Raw genomic sequence first — 16,327 nt, 5'->3', positions numbered from 1 at the left:
TCCCTCGCAGAACCACTCCCTCGCAGAACTGTCCCGCTCTATTCTGACGCTACCTGCACGAGACTGAAAAACTCCTGGTTATGCCATTCAGAATCCAATGCGACGTGTCAGTATGAGGAACAAAGGGGCCATTCAGAATCCGATGCCACGTGTCAGTATGAGGAACAAAGGGATGACGAAAGTCCCTTTCAAAGGAAGGCCTATCGGCCTAATTAATTAATCAATCAAACCAGACAGTTGAAAACCAAGGATTCAGTTTATTATCTTTGAACTAGTAGATATGTGCTCATTAAAGGAGTATAATGATAAATATAATGGAGCAAATATCAAGTGGAGGAAAGGAAATATCAAGTGAGCACAATTTATTAGATGGGCGAGTGGATATGGTGGTGGCTTTCAATAGAGGTAGATGAGAGCATTATGATTTAAGTATTTTGTGTTGTATTTTTATCAAGGTTTCATTAACAAGGGTTTTAATTTCAATTTTGTTTAATAATTGAAGATGATGGTTGTAGTCACTGGAGATAAGTCAGTGTGGAAGTACTCCAACAAAGCAGGGTCTCGAGAGAATTCCACTGAAGGACATAGTTGTGACCCACTATTTAGATGCGGGGGGTTTAGAGGAAATTTTTTTCCCTTTCACAAGAAAAAAAATGACAAGTTTATATTATTAAAATCAATATACCAGTACATATGGTTCAATCCAGGTCACTGCAAAATGCATTGAGGTGAGGAAGGGCCATTAAATTACAATACTTTTTTAGTGGCTTAAAAAAAATTGTCAAATTGTCATGCCCAAACATAAGACAAACACATTTTATATATATATATATATTCACCAGATAAATACATCTTTACAATGGCCCATAGCATTCCACCTGAGCAATTCATTGCAAAAAAAGGTCAATGACCATGTAAATGCACGTGATGTCATATTTTATGCTTTATTTTTTATTTTTCTAAATTTGGTATCTTAGGTTTAAGACGAATGTGATTCATTTCAACGCTGGTACTCAGAAGTAGTAATGAACTATCTAAAGCAAGATTTTTATGTTTGTGTTGATTGGCAAGAATTTGGATCACAATTTCAATTTTGAATACATTTAAATTAAAATATTTATATGAATAATGATGAGAATTAGTGTTTTTTAATTAGTATGATAAGGTTTGTTTGCATTCATGTGAAATCATACATTAAAAATTTAATATTTAATTAAAAAAATAATTATGATTTTAATTAAATTTATTATAAAGAAATTTGTTTTCATTTGAACTGTATAAATAAGAAAAGTGCACTTTATTTTCTATGTGAAATGTGTTTTTCACTAAGTCATATAATTTCAAGCAAGATTGTGATTTTTCTTTATCCAAAATACATTTTTTAATGTACAAATGGATTGGACACGCTAAAAATTAAATTAAAATTAACAAAAAAAATTACCATGAAAAAAACTATTTCATCTATTAATTAAACTATGCTTATAAGAAATAATTTAATTAGTAATAATAATTGTTGTAACATATTTAGATGGACTTCCCCAAATTAAATAATGAATAAAAAGGCATATCTCAATTAAATGGGTATATTTTTTAATATTATATTTGAGTAATGTTGTGTTTTTCACTAAGTCATACAATTTCAAGCAAGATTGTGATTTTTCTTTATCCAAAATACATTTTTTAATGTACAAATGGATTGGACACGCTAAAAATTAAATTAAAATTAACAAAAAAAATTACCATGAAAAAAACTATTTCGTCTATTAATTAAACTATGCTTATAAGAAATAATTTAATTAGTAATAATAATTGTTGTAACATATTTAGATGGACTTCCCTAAATTAAATAATGAATAAAAAGGCATATCTCAATTAAATGGGTATATTTTTTAATATTATATTTGAGTAATGTGTTTTTTTTTTTTTTTTAATGAAATGACGTTTTAAAAAATTGAGTTTAAGTTATTTCATTTGTAGAATTGGAGTGTTGAATTCATTTATGCATTAAAAATGTATTTTAAACAACAAAAAATCACATTCTTGCTTGAAATCATATTTTTTTATTAAAATATATATTTTGAAAAAATGAGGATTTCCCTCTTTTCTAAATATTCATGAGCAATATGTTTTTGCATTGAACATAGATCTCCAATATAGTAGAGATGTTGTCCCCTTCAACATTTTCACTTGATCAAAATAAAATAAAAATTAAATTAAATTAAACATATAAAATAAAATAAAAACATAAATTTAATAAGCTCAGTGTATTACAGATGTTGTAATTTCATGTATAATATTTGTCTCGGTAAAAAATAAATATAAATAAAACAAATAAAAAATAAGAAAGACAGTTCCTAATTATCTTTATCATTATAATTACTAATTAAGCCAACCTAGATCCATCTTAACTCTCATCTACCAAGAACCCAGAGGATCAAATCTGAGAATTCTCTTCCCAAAATATTTGAAAGGAAGATAATTCAATTATAAAAAAAATAATTATTTATTATTTTATTATATTTGTTTTAATGTAAACTTAATTTATAATTTTTTAAGTTTAACCAACATAGACCTATCTTAAACATTGATCAAAGTTGAGTCGAGAGGGATCAAATTTCTTTAGGTGCATACTTATTTTAGAGTGCAAAAAACAATGTGTAGTTTTTCATTGTTCAACTTGTATTTTTGAATGTTACAGATATTACATAACATGTTCATTGAGCCATTTCATCAACACACATTAAAATGATTTTATTATTATTAAAATATTTTTAAGTATCCATCAATATTAACTCATATTAAAATATTTTATTCATAACCCACATTGGATATTTTATTATATAAAACATTAAAATAAAAATTTTAACATGTATTTTCGATATTATATAGATATTATGAAGTTGAAACATTTTGAAATATTCACATGTTAAAATATCTTTGAAAAGTATAAAGTTTAAACATTTTACTCATATTTTTTTTATCTCTACTTATTTTCCATGAAATTATATTAGGTCATATGGACAACTAATTATACATGCATAACAAATTCTTTTTTTCTTTTTTTATTATAGTCACCATTACTTTTCTATTTAGAGAATATTTTATTTTTATTTTAAGAGGGACACATGTCAACTCCAAGTTGAGCACGGACATACTTACACATCGCCTTCACATTGGGTTGTAGAATGAGCCTCTCGGCTCAATAATGTTATATAATATAACTTAGTCACATTATGCTTAATCCATATTTGTGTTGGGTGTGTGTTATATTCTTTCCATGACTAGCCCCACGTGCAGAGCTCGGGGTTAGAGGGGGGAAAGGCAACACCCCCTTTGTTGCGTAGGCGTAGCGGGGGTGGGAGGGAGGTCACAGGGGGGTTTACTGCCCCCCTATCGGGGGCTAGTAGCCCCCACCCCCACTATTGGGGGGAAAGGCAACACCCCCTTTGTTGCGTAGGCGTAGCGGGGATGGGAGGGAGGTCACAGGGGGGGTTTCCTGCCCCCCTATCGGGGGGTGGTAGCCTCCCTCTACAAGGTCCGGGGCAATGCCTGGGGAAATTTTTTTCTAGACCCTATATTGGGTGGGCGGACCTACCTATGGTTTTGTGCATGACACATTTAGGTTGGAGCATTTTCCTACTATGACATAGAATCTCTCCCTTTATGCTTCTCAAGATGCATTTAAGAGGAGATTCTTTTGCACAAATATCCAATCACCCTCTTTCTTCGACTTTAATGCATAACTTCCTGGAAACATAAGCCATTTTGTTGTTTCTATTATCATTGGAGCAATGAAATTTTAAAACTTGTAAGTTGTGACATTGGTGTAACTAGATTTTGGAGTAAACCATCATTTGTAATAGTATGTATATGTATCAATTAATAATTTATTGCTAAATGAATTTCTCTTGTTGGTGGTTTGTTCTTGTGCTCTTTTAGAGTGTCATATATTTCTATTTTGTATCAAACCTTATATTAGATAATGTTAGAAATTATCTCCTAATTTGCATGGAATTTAGTCTTATTGGGAAACTAATTATTATGGCGGTATAAAATAAATTGTCGTTGGTCATTGGTTTGTTCTTGTGCTCTTTTAGAGTGTCATATATTTCTATTTTGTATGATACCTTATATTAGATAATGTTAGAAATTGTCTCCAAATTTGCATGGAATTTAGTCTTATTGGGAAACTAATTATTATGGTGGTATAATATAAATTGTTGTTTTTAAACGATAGTTTAAAGATATGCAATGGATAACCATCAAGTACTTTACCTAGGAGTCCTCATATAGTTTCAATGAGAAAAATAAACATGTTTCAAATGTTCAACATTTTTTATTGAAACCTCCACAATTGTTGTTGTCAAAGTATTATAATTTAAATATATTTAATTTTTAGTTGATATGTCTACAAGTTATATTAAAGAGTATAGTCTCTAAATAATACACCTAGGTGAAAATTATTTTTCAATTTTCAATGAAATTATTTTATGTAAAAAATAAACTAGTTAGATATGATATAGAGCCCTTTTAGAGTGAGTTTGTTATGATTTTATTCAATGTTACTTTAATACACATTGGTTTTGTTGTTCACGCGCGCACACACACACATACACACATATTGATTTTACTACATCTCGTGATAAATAGAAGGAAAGGTTTGATTAGAGCATGTGTTTACCACATTTAATACTTATAAGTGTTTGCTCTCTGAGAATGTAATAATAAAGGAGGAAATGATAACATAATCCTATAACATGATGTTAAGATATCTACAATGTCCATTTATTATAAGTTTAGCCTTTTAATTTTTAGAAGGTTCAAATACTACGCATTCAATCTTTTCCATATTAGAATATAACTCATGATCCAAAGCAATGCTAAAATATATAAGGTAAAATGTACTTTATATTTAGAATCAATAGTATATATTAGATTATGTAAATCATAACATAAACTGTATTAATTAATCTACTTTTGATTTTTTATTTCAAATTAATCTTAAAATAATAAAGAATGAGATGTTGATTAGTTTTTTGTCCATTTGTATCATCTTATGTACTTAGGTGACCCACATCTTACTAAACTTTTGAAAAATGCAGTAAAAGATGTGACACATTTAGATTGGAGCATTTTCCTACTATGACATAGAATCTCTCCCTTTATGCTTCTCAAGATGCATTTAAGAGGAGATTTTTTTGCACAAATATCCAATCCTGGGAAAATCTCCATCTCCAAGCCTCATCTTGGGGGCTAGCTAGATTAGATCAGTTTCTTTTGGTCCTCCTTAAAATATGGCTCAGTTAATTTCATCCGCAGGGAACAAAATCAAATGGCAGATTCCTTATCAAAAAAAGGTCTTCAAGCTGCTCCGGGATCGTGGCATCTTCAGGTTTCCTCTGATGGAAAATGTTATTCCATTCAGGACTTTTTCCCTCCCAATTTCTAGATTTTCTTGCAAAGTACTCTATGATTTTCTTCTGTGCTAGAAGATGCTAGTTGTTATGAACTATATGCTATGTGTTTTTGTTTTGAACAGGCTTACTTCGGACTGCAATTTTTGTTTCTGAATAGGCTTACTCCGGACTGCTCTCAGTTTTCTCTTTGTCTATACAGGCGAAGTCCTTTTATACCGATCCGGCTTATGTATAGGGTCTCACTTTGATGATTTCTATTTTTGATCTAGTCTCTCTGGCTTGATCTAGTTTTAATCAGGATATGGCTTCTCTGATGTCACAGATTCTCTATCATTGGAACATATACTATCTCCTGGCTAAATGTATATTTGGACTCTTTTATATTTCTTATATAAAAAAATTATGCTTTTTCTGCTCTAAAAAAAATCCAATCACCCTCTTTCTTTGACTTTAATGCATAACTTCCTGGAAACTTGAGATATTTTGTTGTTTCTATTATCATTGGAGCAATGAAATTTTGAAACTTGTAAGTTGTGACATTGGTGTAACTAGATTTTGGAGTAAACCATTATTTGTAATAGTATGTATATGTATCAATTAATAATTTGTTGCCAAATGAATTTCTCTGGTTGGTGGTTTGTTCTAGTGCTCTTTTAGAGTGTCATATATTTCTATTTTGTATCAAACCTTGTATGAGATAATGTTAGAAATTATCTCCTAATTTGCAAGGAATTTACCCTTATTGGGAAACTAATTATTATGGTGGTATAATATAAATTGTCATTAGTTTGTCATAGAAAGAGCTAAACAGGAGGAAATACTATGGAGACAGAAATCAAGGATCAGATGGCTAAAAAATGGAGAAAAGAATACTAAATTCTTTCACAAAACGACGGTCCAGCGCAGAATGATCAATCACATCTCTCATATCAAAAATGAACAGGGGAATAAAGTGGAAACGCATGAAGGTATTGAAGCGGAATTCCTGAAATACTTTGAGAAGGCGCATCAGGAACCCGATATCAATAGAATGCCAGCCATCAATAAGGTGATCAAGAACATACCAAGGATAATTACAGAGGAACACAACAGTCTTCTCCTCAAACCCATTAACTTAGAAGAAGTTGAAGAAGCAATGCGGAACCTGAAGGAAGGCAAAGCGCCAGGACCGGATGGCTTTACTTCCAATTTTTTTCACAAGTTCTGGGATTTGATAAAAGAGGAAGTATGGCAGGTGGTAGAGGAATCTAGAGCACTCAGATGGATGTATCCTGGATTAAATGCTACCTTCATAGCCTTAATCCCAAAAGGAGAAGATTCCAACACTCCAGACAAATATAGACCGATTGCGCTGTGTAATATCATATACAAAGTAATCTCCAAAGTTATAGCGACAAGATTAAAACCGCTGCTCCCTCTGATCATATCGCCCGAGCAATCGGGCTATGTTGAAGGTCGCCAAATAACAGATGGGATCATTCTAACGCATGAGATAATTCACTCCTTAAAGCAATCCAAGAAATCAGGTATGTTGCTCAAACTAGACTTATCCAAAGCATTTGATAGTCTTAGCTGGGCTTATATTCAAAAAATCCTTCTTGCTTTTGGTTTTGCTCATTCATGGGTAAGGTGGATCTTCAATCTTCTATCTTCAGTCTTCTACTCTGTCTTAATAAATGGCATTCCTTCAGCTACGTACCGGCCTTCCAGAGGCATAAGACAAGGTGACCCCTTATCTCCCTTCATTTTTGTCATCATGGCAGAGGGTTTAGGTAGATTCATCACTTCAGCCAGACTTACCCAGCAATTACGAGGCCTTTCCTTCAATAACTCTCCCGTCTATACCCATCAGCAATTTGTAGATGACAATATGCTTTATGGCTACTCTTCAGTGCAAGAAGCTCGTATCCTCAAATCTATCCTGACAACCTTTTCTGATGCCTCAGGAGCTCTCATAAATCGAATTAAATCCCAAATCTTCTTCTTTAACACCCCTGCTGCCACTCAGCGATCCATTGAAAGAATCTTGGGCTTCACCACTGCCTCTCTGCCATCCAAATATCTAGGTGCCCCTCTAATGGACTCTGCCCTTAAGCACTCTTCCTGGAAGCAACTCCTGGAAAAACTTGAGGAGAGGCTCACTCTTTGGACCAATCGAGCTCTGAATATGGCCAGTAGAATTGTTCTTATTAAAGCGGTCCTTCAATCCATGCCCCTTTATCTCTTCTCCATCCTTGCCGCCCCCAAATGGGTACTCAAAGAAATCAAGACTCTGCAGCGCAATTTTCTATGGGGAAGTTCGGGGCAAAACAGAAAATGGGCTTTAGTGAAGTGGGACAAAGTCTGTCTTCCCAAAATAGCAGGAGGTATTGGGTTAAGGGACCCTGAGCACAGCAACAGAGCAATGGGAGCAAAGATCTGGTGGAGATGGCTTGCTCATCCCAACACTCCATGGGCCACTCTCTGGACAGCCAAGTACACAAGTAACTATCCTATGGAAGAAAGAATAAGAATGACTGAGATAAGCACGGGTTCGGTATTTTGGAACTCAGCAATACAACAAAGGAGCCTTATACAAGAACACAGTTTTTGGGAAATCAAAAGTGGAACCACAGCGAGATTCTGGGAGGATTCATGGCAACAATTACCTAGGCTAAGGGATATTTTACAAGATCATCAAATTCCAGAACGAGAAATGATACCACAGGACACAGTCAGAATGTTCTGGAAAATAGATACCAATCAAGAGCATAGGCAATGGCAAGATGCAGCTCATTTTTTAACTAACTGCCCTGAGCAAACGAAACATTACCTCAATGCAGAACTTCAAAAGAGACAAGTCACAACCTCAGAGGGTATGGACATCCTCAGGTGGGGATATGAAGAGAAAGGAATCTTCACTGCAAAGGAAGCATACAAAATCATTATCCAAGATCGGCTCAACAAAGATAAAATCTGGGAAGTCATCTGGCGCTCAGCTAACTGGCCGAAAGTTTCTACATTCTTATGGCTTCTCTGTCACAACCGAATCCTGACCTGGGATAATCTCAGGAAAAGAGGCTTCTCAGGACCGTCAATATGCCTAATGTGCATGAAGGAGGAGGAAACTGCTATACATTTGATGCAGACTTGCCAAATCGGAAGAAAACTCTGGGAGAAGGCAGCATTTCGATGCCAAAAAGAAGGCAGAGTTCAGGGAGACATTAAAGCGACTATGTGCAAATGGGAACAACCGCCTTTTCAAAGCAACTTACTCAATGCTCTCTGGCATCTAATACCAGGACTTTTAATGTGGAATATATGGAAAGAGCGCAATAGTAGAATTTTCAAAAATAAATCTTTGCCTCTAGAGCAAATATGGACTAAAATTCAGCAAAACCTAGTGGAAACTCTTTCAACCAGAGAATGGCATGCAGAAGACTTCCCTACTACACCTCAGGAAAAAACAATATGGGATAACTGGGGGATTCAGATAAATCAAATAGTAGCAGGGATAAAGAATAGTGCAATGCAGGGTTCAGAGCCAAATACTTGGGTCCCGCCTCCCATAAACATGTTCCAGCTCAACTTTGATGGCGCTTCTAAGGGAAATCCAGGCAAGGCCGGATATGGAGGAGTCATCAGGGATCACATGGGCATTCCTCAATGTATTTATCTGGGATCAATAGGTTGGGACACAAATAACTCAGCGGAATTGGAGGGTCTATGGAGAGGTCTGAAATTAGCTCAAAAAAATGGTTTCTTTCCTCTCATTGTCGAAGGGGATTCACAAATCATAATCAGAATGCTCATTAAAATGCTGCACGGTTCTCCTGCTCACAAAGTAAGCAAAAGTTGGCGAATGGCTCAAAGGTTAGAGCTAATCTACACTTGGACGGTTCAGCATCAAGCAATCTCCTGCAAACACATCAGGAGGGAAGGCAACAAGCTTGCCGACCTTCTTGCCAATCTTGGAGTGGAAGCCAAAAACAGTCATTTTGAAGGTCCTATATCTAACCTTGATGCAGAGGATCAGATAGTCAAAATTCAGGAGATTGTCCTCAGTGACATAGCTCAGTTCAAAAGAACCCACCCGGATGCGGGTGCTCTTTCCAGATAACAATGCAATACATCACCGAAACAACAGCTGGCTTTTTTGCTGGCAGTCGGGCGTGCTGCAAGGTACAGGGGGTTGATAGCATTTATACGCTCAAGGCATTCACATTTACTATGGAGCTGTCTCGAAACCAGTTATACTTCACCTCACGCATGGTAACAATGAAGGCGCATGGGCTCTGGGTACTGTTATCAAGTCATGGCATTAATGCCCCTTGGCTCTTTAATACAATGACGCTCCCGTCTTGCCGCAGTATGTTGTATGTCTGGTGCGGAAGGCTCCAGGAGTTTCATAGAATTCCCTCCCTGTTACACCACTGGAGTTCTTTCTGCCTGTACAAGCTCTCTGTGCCCGCAATCATAATGCGCAGGCGTGGCATTCCTCGGCGAGGCAGCAACTATGGCAATAGAGGAGGTCGAGCATATCCGGCTCCCTCGACTGTTAATCCGATTTCTGCAATTCCGCCTTCTCCTCTGTCGCTGGAAGCCGAGGGGGCACATCCGAACAACTCGTTTCAGACTTCTAGTTTTTCATTCCAGAGTGAGGTAAATAGGCCTATCATTACTATCAATTTTACTGTTTCGGTGGTAGAAGAGGAAAGGAATTCCTCCAGTTCGGCTCCCTCTGACAACGACCCCTCTCAAGACGACAGCATCCTGCTTGGGGATCTGTCAGGGCATGTGTATCGCGCGGGTCGTCAACATGAAGACCCTCCGGCTTCTGAACAAATTCAGCCACCGCATTTCGCCAAGGAGAATGCCTTGGTTCAGGATCAGAACCCAAATTCGACTCCGGCGCGGATAGAGGGACCTTCTGGTGGTCCTTCTCATGGTTACACTCGAATCCTGCACCTGGTTACTCATCCCAACGGCGAGCCAGTGCTAGACGAAGAAGGTGGTGTAACCTGGTTAGCATCGCCCAGTCCGGAAAGGGAGAAAGCGCCATCATCCCCGAATCATGTTGGTTCAGATCAGTAATCTCTGGCTGTGTAGCCATCCTGCTCTCATGTTTTGTATTTTTGTTTTCAAAGTCTGGGATAGGAAGTTAAATGCTAAATACTGGCATACCCTGTCAGCTGTTTTGGTCCACTTCAGAGACTTTTTGGTTTTAGTTGTCAATATAGGTCCAGTATTCCACAGGTATGCTATATCTAGTATGCAGGACCTCAATGTAATCGTGACTGATGTGCTATATGGTAAAAACCATGATTTTCCAGCTGAGGACTGGCTGAGGCCTCCTCTCGAAATGTAACCTCTCTGTACATATTTTTATTTTCTTAATAGATTTAGCCTTTACCGAGAAAAAAAAAAAATTGTCATTAGTTTGTTCTTGTGCCCTTTTAGAGTGTCATATAAATCTATTTTGTATCAAAACTTATATTAGATCATGTTAGAAATTGTCTCCTAATTTGCAGGGAATTTAGTCTTATTGGGAAACTAATTATTATGGTGGTATAATATAAATTATTGTTTTTAAACGATAGTTTAAAGATATGCAAGGGATAACCATCAAGTACTTTACCTAGGAGCCCTCATATAGTTTCAATGAGAAAAATAAACATGTTTCAAATGTTCAACATTTTTTGTTGAAACCTCCACAATTGTTGTAACTATCAAAGTATTATAATTTAAATATATTTAATTCTAGTTGATATGTCTACAAGTTATATTAAAGGGCATAGTCTCTAAATAATACACCTAGGTGAAAATTTATTTTCAATTTTCAATAAAATTATTTCGTGTAAAAATTAAACTAGTTAGATATGATATAGAGCCCTTTTAGAGTGAGTTTGTTATGATTTTATTCAATGTTACTTTAGTACACATTGATTTTGTTGTTCACTCACACACACACACATACACACATATTTATTTTACTACATCTCGTGATAAATAGAAGGAAAGATTTGATTAGAGCATGTGTTTACTACATTTAATACTTATAAGTGTTTGCTCTCTGAGAATGTAATAATAAAGGAGGAAATAATAACATAATCCTATAACATAATGTTAAGATATCTACAATGTCCATTTATTATAGTTTAGCCTGTTAATTTTTACAAGGTTCAAATACCATGCCTTCATTCTTGCTCATATTAGAATATAACTCATGATCCAAAGCAATGCTAAAATATATATGGTAAAATGTACTTTATATTTAGAATCAATAGTATATATTAGATTATGTAAATCATAACATAAATTGTATTAATTAATCTACTTTTGAGTTTTTATTGATAATATTCAATAGTTTTACTATGTTGATCATCTTATATTTCCCATAAGATCTCCTTTGTCATATCTCATATATACAAATGTTATGGCATGCCCTGAGGAAATTTGATTTTAGGTTCAAAATATTTTATTGTGAGTGTTCCATGCAATTTCCAACCAAGATTAAAGATTTAATAAGGCATTTGTGTGTTATGGTCATTTTGATTTTTACTTATGATAAATAAAAATTATGTTATTGAAGAGTAATGTTTTAATCAAGCCTTTAATGGTGAAGGGTTAATTTATTATGAGAACATCACTCTTGGAGGGAAATTTTTTAAACATAACGTTTCTTGATGGGAAGCATAAGGACCCAAAACATCAAAAAAATATTGTATGGCAGGTAGAGAGAAATCCAAATTCCAACCTTGGATGGATATAGACCATGTATTGTGCTCCAACTCAAATCTCTCTTTTGAAAAGGCATATGCTATATTGTTCCTATAAGGTAAAAAATTATATGAGAAAGGTAACATTTGTGTTTGAATATCATCATATAAAGTGAAATTTTTTATTAAAGTGTTTTTTCATAATCTTTTCATATTTATTAGTGTAATAAAAAATTTTGCATTTTTGAAATTTCATATTTTTGGCTTTGTTACAAAATTAGTTTGAGTACCCTTTGAGAAATTGATAGTTTTTTGTATTTTTTTTTTTGGTTTTGAATTAAGCACTGGGTCGAGCTCATGAGCTCATACTCACATGATATAGAGTTGATTTTCACCACCACCAACATAACCTCTAGGTGAATCCATACTTCCCAATGCAGGGCCCACATGGTAAATGAAAGGGATTTCAACCTCAAACTTCATAAAGAAATCATAACATGGTGATCGTCAATCAAATTACTCTTTTGGAGTCAATTTTTGTACCCTTATTTCATCTATATATTAATAAAATGTTTTTTCCTTCTTCTTTTTTTATTTTTTAAAACTATTTTCTAGTCAAATTAACTTTAAAATCTTATATAGTAAAAAAATTTAAAGAAACCAGTTATCTTAATTTTATTTATTTATTATTCAACTTTTAATTTCTATTTTTTTAATTGAAAAATGTTTGTCCACCGCCCCCCCCCCCCCCGCCCCCCCCCCCCCCCCCCCCCCCCCCCCCCCCCCCCCCCCCCCCCACACACACACACACATATATATATATATTCAACCCATTATATGAAAATATTTATATACTATCATACAAATTAAGACTTGTTATAATAGAAAGCAAGCCATAGAGAGTATAAAAAATATTATCATTGTTTGTTTCATTAGTTAAAAGCGATCACTAGTTATCATGAATATGTCTTATGCTACTGGTAGAGTATATAATAGAATTAGAGTAAAACTAAAAAACATAAGACACATTTGAATTAACTTGACAAATTTAGAGAAGTAGATGCCTATGGCACTTCTATTTGCATATAGGCTTCGAGTACTGGATCCTCCTAAATGATAATGGAGTTTGAAAGAGTTCCCTTTGACTTAGGGTTCCCCTAGCTTTTGTTTCTCCTTGTCATTGTCATATACATTAGACACCACTATGCTGATACAAAACACCACTTTAATGACTACCTCAAACTCCATGTCCATGAGGTCAAGTTTGCACCAAGTTTGTTGAGGATGGATTGATGTTGAGTGCCTCTATCGTCCACAACCTAAGCAATAAAGGTTTTAGTGAGCCATTATTGCCTAATGATTCTAAATATTTTAGCGTCTTAGGTCCTAGAAAAATTATAGTTTGATATCCATCCCTCATATTCATTCTCAATTTATTTAGAGCTTGTTTACATTTTTATTTTTTTTTACCATATACTCTAGAGTTGTTACCTCTTCTTTAATCTCTAGTGGGAACTTTTCATGAAAAAGACTTTAAGCATTGAAGGTTTCATTTTCAACCCTCGTTAGATAATGGATAGGAAAATCAAAGTTGAGATTACTTGGGGTAAAGTTGGTTTTCCCTATGTTCCCCTCTTACTAGGCTTAAGTTTGTCAACAAAGGATGGCTTCACCATATTTGTTAGGGTGTATTAGAGAGAGGTTCATAGTCCAAGGGAAAAGGGATAGGGGGAGGTGGAAGGTTACATGAGAATACCAAAGTAAAGCATTTTCGCAGGTCAAGGACCCTCACACAACGAGGATACTAAAGAACTAAGACAACAAGTCCTTAGAGAAATAAAGTGGCAGTGATTCCCTATAGTCAATTACAGACTTGTTACCCCAAACCCAAGCCCTCTTAGACCAGTTTCAAATCCTTCGTTTGTAAAAGTAATCAAACTAGATGAACTAAGGCACAAAACAAGCATAAACACTAAAATAAAATTTAATTTGGGACAAAACATGCAAACAAGAGAGAACTAGTACTAACCCAAAGCTTACATGCTAAACAAAGGAGTGACAAGTAAGGTTACGTCTCAAGATTCTCAAGTAGATTGAGCATGCTCATTTCTCCATTGACTCATTCTTCCAAGCCTGTTAGTTGGAATAAAAAACCTCAACCTTGAAATATTTATAATTGTCATTGAATTTATCATTCTTAGACCTTCAATGTTAAAAAAATGTTATGAATAAATTGTCATATTCATGACTAGTCTTATCCTTTCTTTATCTTTATTCATTTGCATATGTCACATCATAAACAAACATGAAGATCACTCCTTATAAATGTGTTATCTTCCACAGACATACACCACTAGATCATCGTAATGCTCCCATCTATCACTCCATCTTGATAGACATGTGAAATGATCATTAAAAATATTGATAAATTTAAATATTAATATAATGATATTAAAAATATTGATAAATTTAAATATTAATATAATGATATTAAAAAATTGATAGTCTATATTAAAAAGACGAAAAAAAATTCAAAATTATAATTAATATAGTATTTTGTATTATTCTAAACTAATATATCAATGTGAAAAAAATATATGGTGAAATAGCTTTTATTCTTTTGATTTTTAACTAGTCCTACGGGTCACATATTCTTTGGGATGGAAGAAAAACCAAGCTTTATTCATCATAAAATTTGATTCTTGTCATGCTATCAAATCAAACTATCCATCGTAAAAATATCCCATATTTTTAATAATTATATAATATAATCAAACAATCCACCGTGAAAATATCCAATAATTTTAATTATATAATATTATCCAATAAGCAAGAAGAAGAAAAGATAAATTTATTGATAACTAACATTATGTTCGGTAATGACCAATAAACTTATAATAACTAACATTATGTTCGGTAATGATCAATAAATTTATTTTTTTATTTTTTATTTTTAACTATATGATGAATCGGTCACTGCCAATCCTAAGGAGTCGTGGGGATTGCTTGGACGGCCAAAAGTAGCTGGAATCTAGGTAATTTTTTTTCTTCTAAAAATCTAGTAGAGGCAGTGTTTGAATAGTGTTTTTGATGGTGGAAATAAATTAAGCACCATCAAAAACGTCTAGGACACCTAAAATTTTGAAGTTTAACAACTATAACTTGGATTTACAAAAATCTTTGCCAGATTTTCTCTAAATATGACCAGAATTTCCATAACTTTCTGGGCAACTCCTCCGTCTCGTTAGACTACGCGCCAGTGCTAATCTATGGGAGACCCAAAATCAATTCTCGTAACTCCCACTAACTATGACCAATAAACTCATTAATAACAAGAAAACTAGAATCTAATGGGTACAAATTCCATGTCAAATCCCATATAATGGGTAGATTTGATTTCAAAGTTTGAACCCTACCAATACACCACACACGTCGAACTTTCCAATTTTGATGGCTTATTTATTTGAACGATTTAATTACCTTTAATTGCGATTGAAAATTTTATCACTTGGGGTGGTGGCGCAGTTGGTTAGCGCGTAGGTCTCATAGCTATAGTTGGGGAATCCTGAGGTCGAGAGTTCGAGCCTCTCTCACCCCAGTTTTATGTTTATGAAAAAGGCGTACAAATACAAAACATAATTATGTCCTTACTCATCAGCGTTAAGTGATTTATGTGGATAGGGCTCCTCAATTTTAACCATTACTCTCAGGGTTTTCTTATTTTATTTTATGTTGTTTCTTCACCTCAATTTTATGTTTAGGAAAAAGGCGTACAAATACAAAAACATAAGTATGTCCTTACTTTTCGTTACTTTTGAGCGTTAAGTGATTTATGTGGACAGGGCTCCTCAATTTTAACCATTACTCTTACGGTTTTCTTATTCTATTTTATGTTGCTTTCCTTTTTTTTTTGATATTTTTAAGAGGAAGTGGTTAAAAAAAAAGGGTTTTATGACTTCAGGAAATGTAGTTCTTTAAGTTATAATAGTGTGAAATGATGTAAAAATGGGTTCTTTTAATGGGTAAAATACATGGTGCTCATGTTATGTGATATATTTTAGTGAATCTAGTAATTTTATTTTAGGTGAATAAATTTTGGGTTATAAAATTGATTTTCTAAATCGAGGAAGTTTTTAAGCAAATTGAGAATTTATTGGCTCTCTTATATGACGTCGACAACTAATATTGAGACACTATATATATGGGGATGGC

At 34.1% G+C, this 16,327-nt stretch overlaps 1 non-coding gene across 1 annotated transcript; it reads left to right on the top strand.

The window, feature by feature from the left end:
* The first annotated feature begins 15,625 nt into the window (after nucleotides 1-15,625).
* Nucleotides 15,626-15,713, top strand: TRNAM-CAU (transfer RNA methionine (anticodon CAU)). Its single transcript is given in 2 exon segments — nucleotides 15,626-15,663; nucleotides 15,678-15,713. It is a non-coding gene; the product is annotated as a tRNA-Met (tRNA).
* Nucleotides 15,714-16,327: the final 614 nt, after the last annotated feature.

Source organism: Pinus tabuliformis, chromosome 4_2 (genome assembly GCF_031772625.1).
Source record: "Pinus tabuliformis cultivar Carrire ecotype Pingquan chromosome 4_2, CPIR1, whole genome shotgun sequence".
Classification (NCBI taxonomy): Eukaryota; Viridiplantae; Streptophyta; class Pinopsida; order Pinales; family Pinaceae; genus Pinus; species Pinus tabuliformis.
This window is presented reverse-complemented; position numbering and strand designations above follow the sequence as displayed.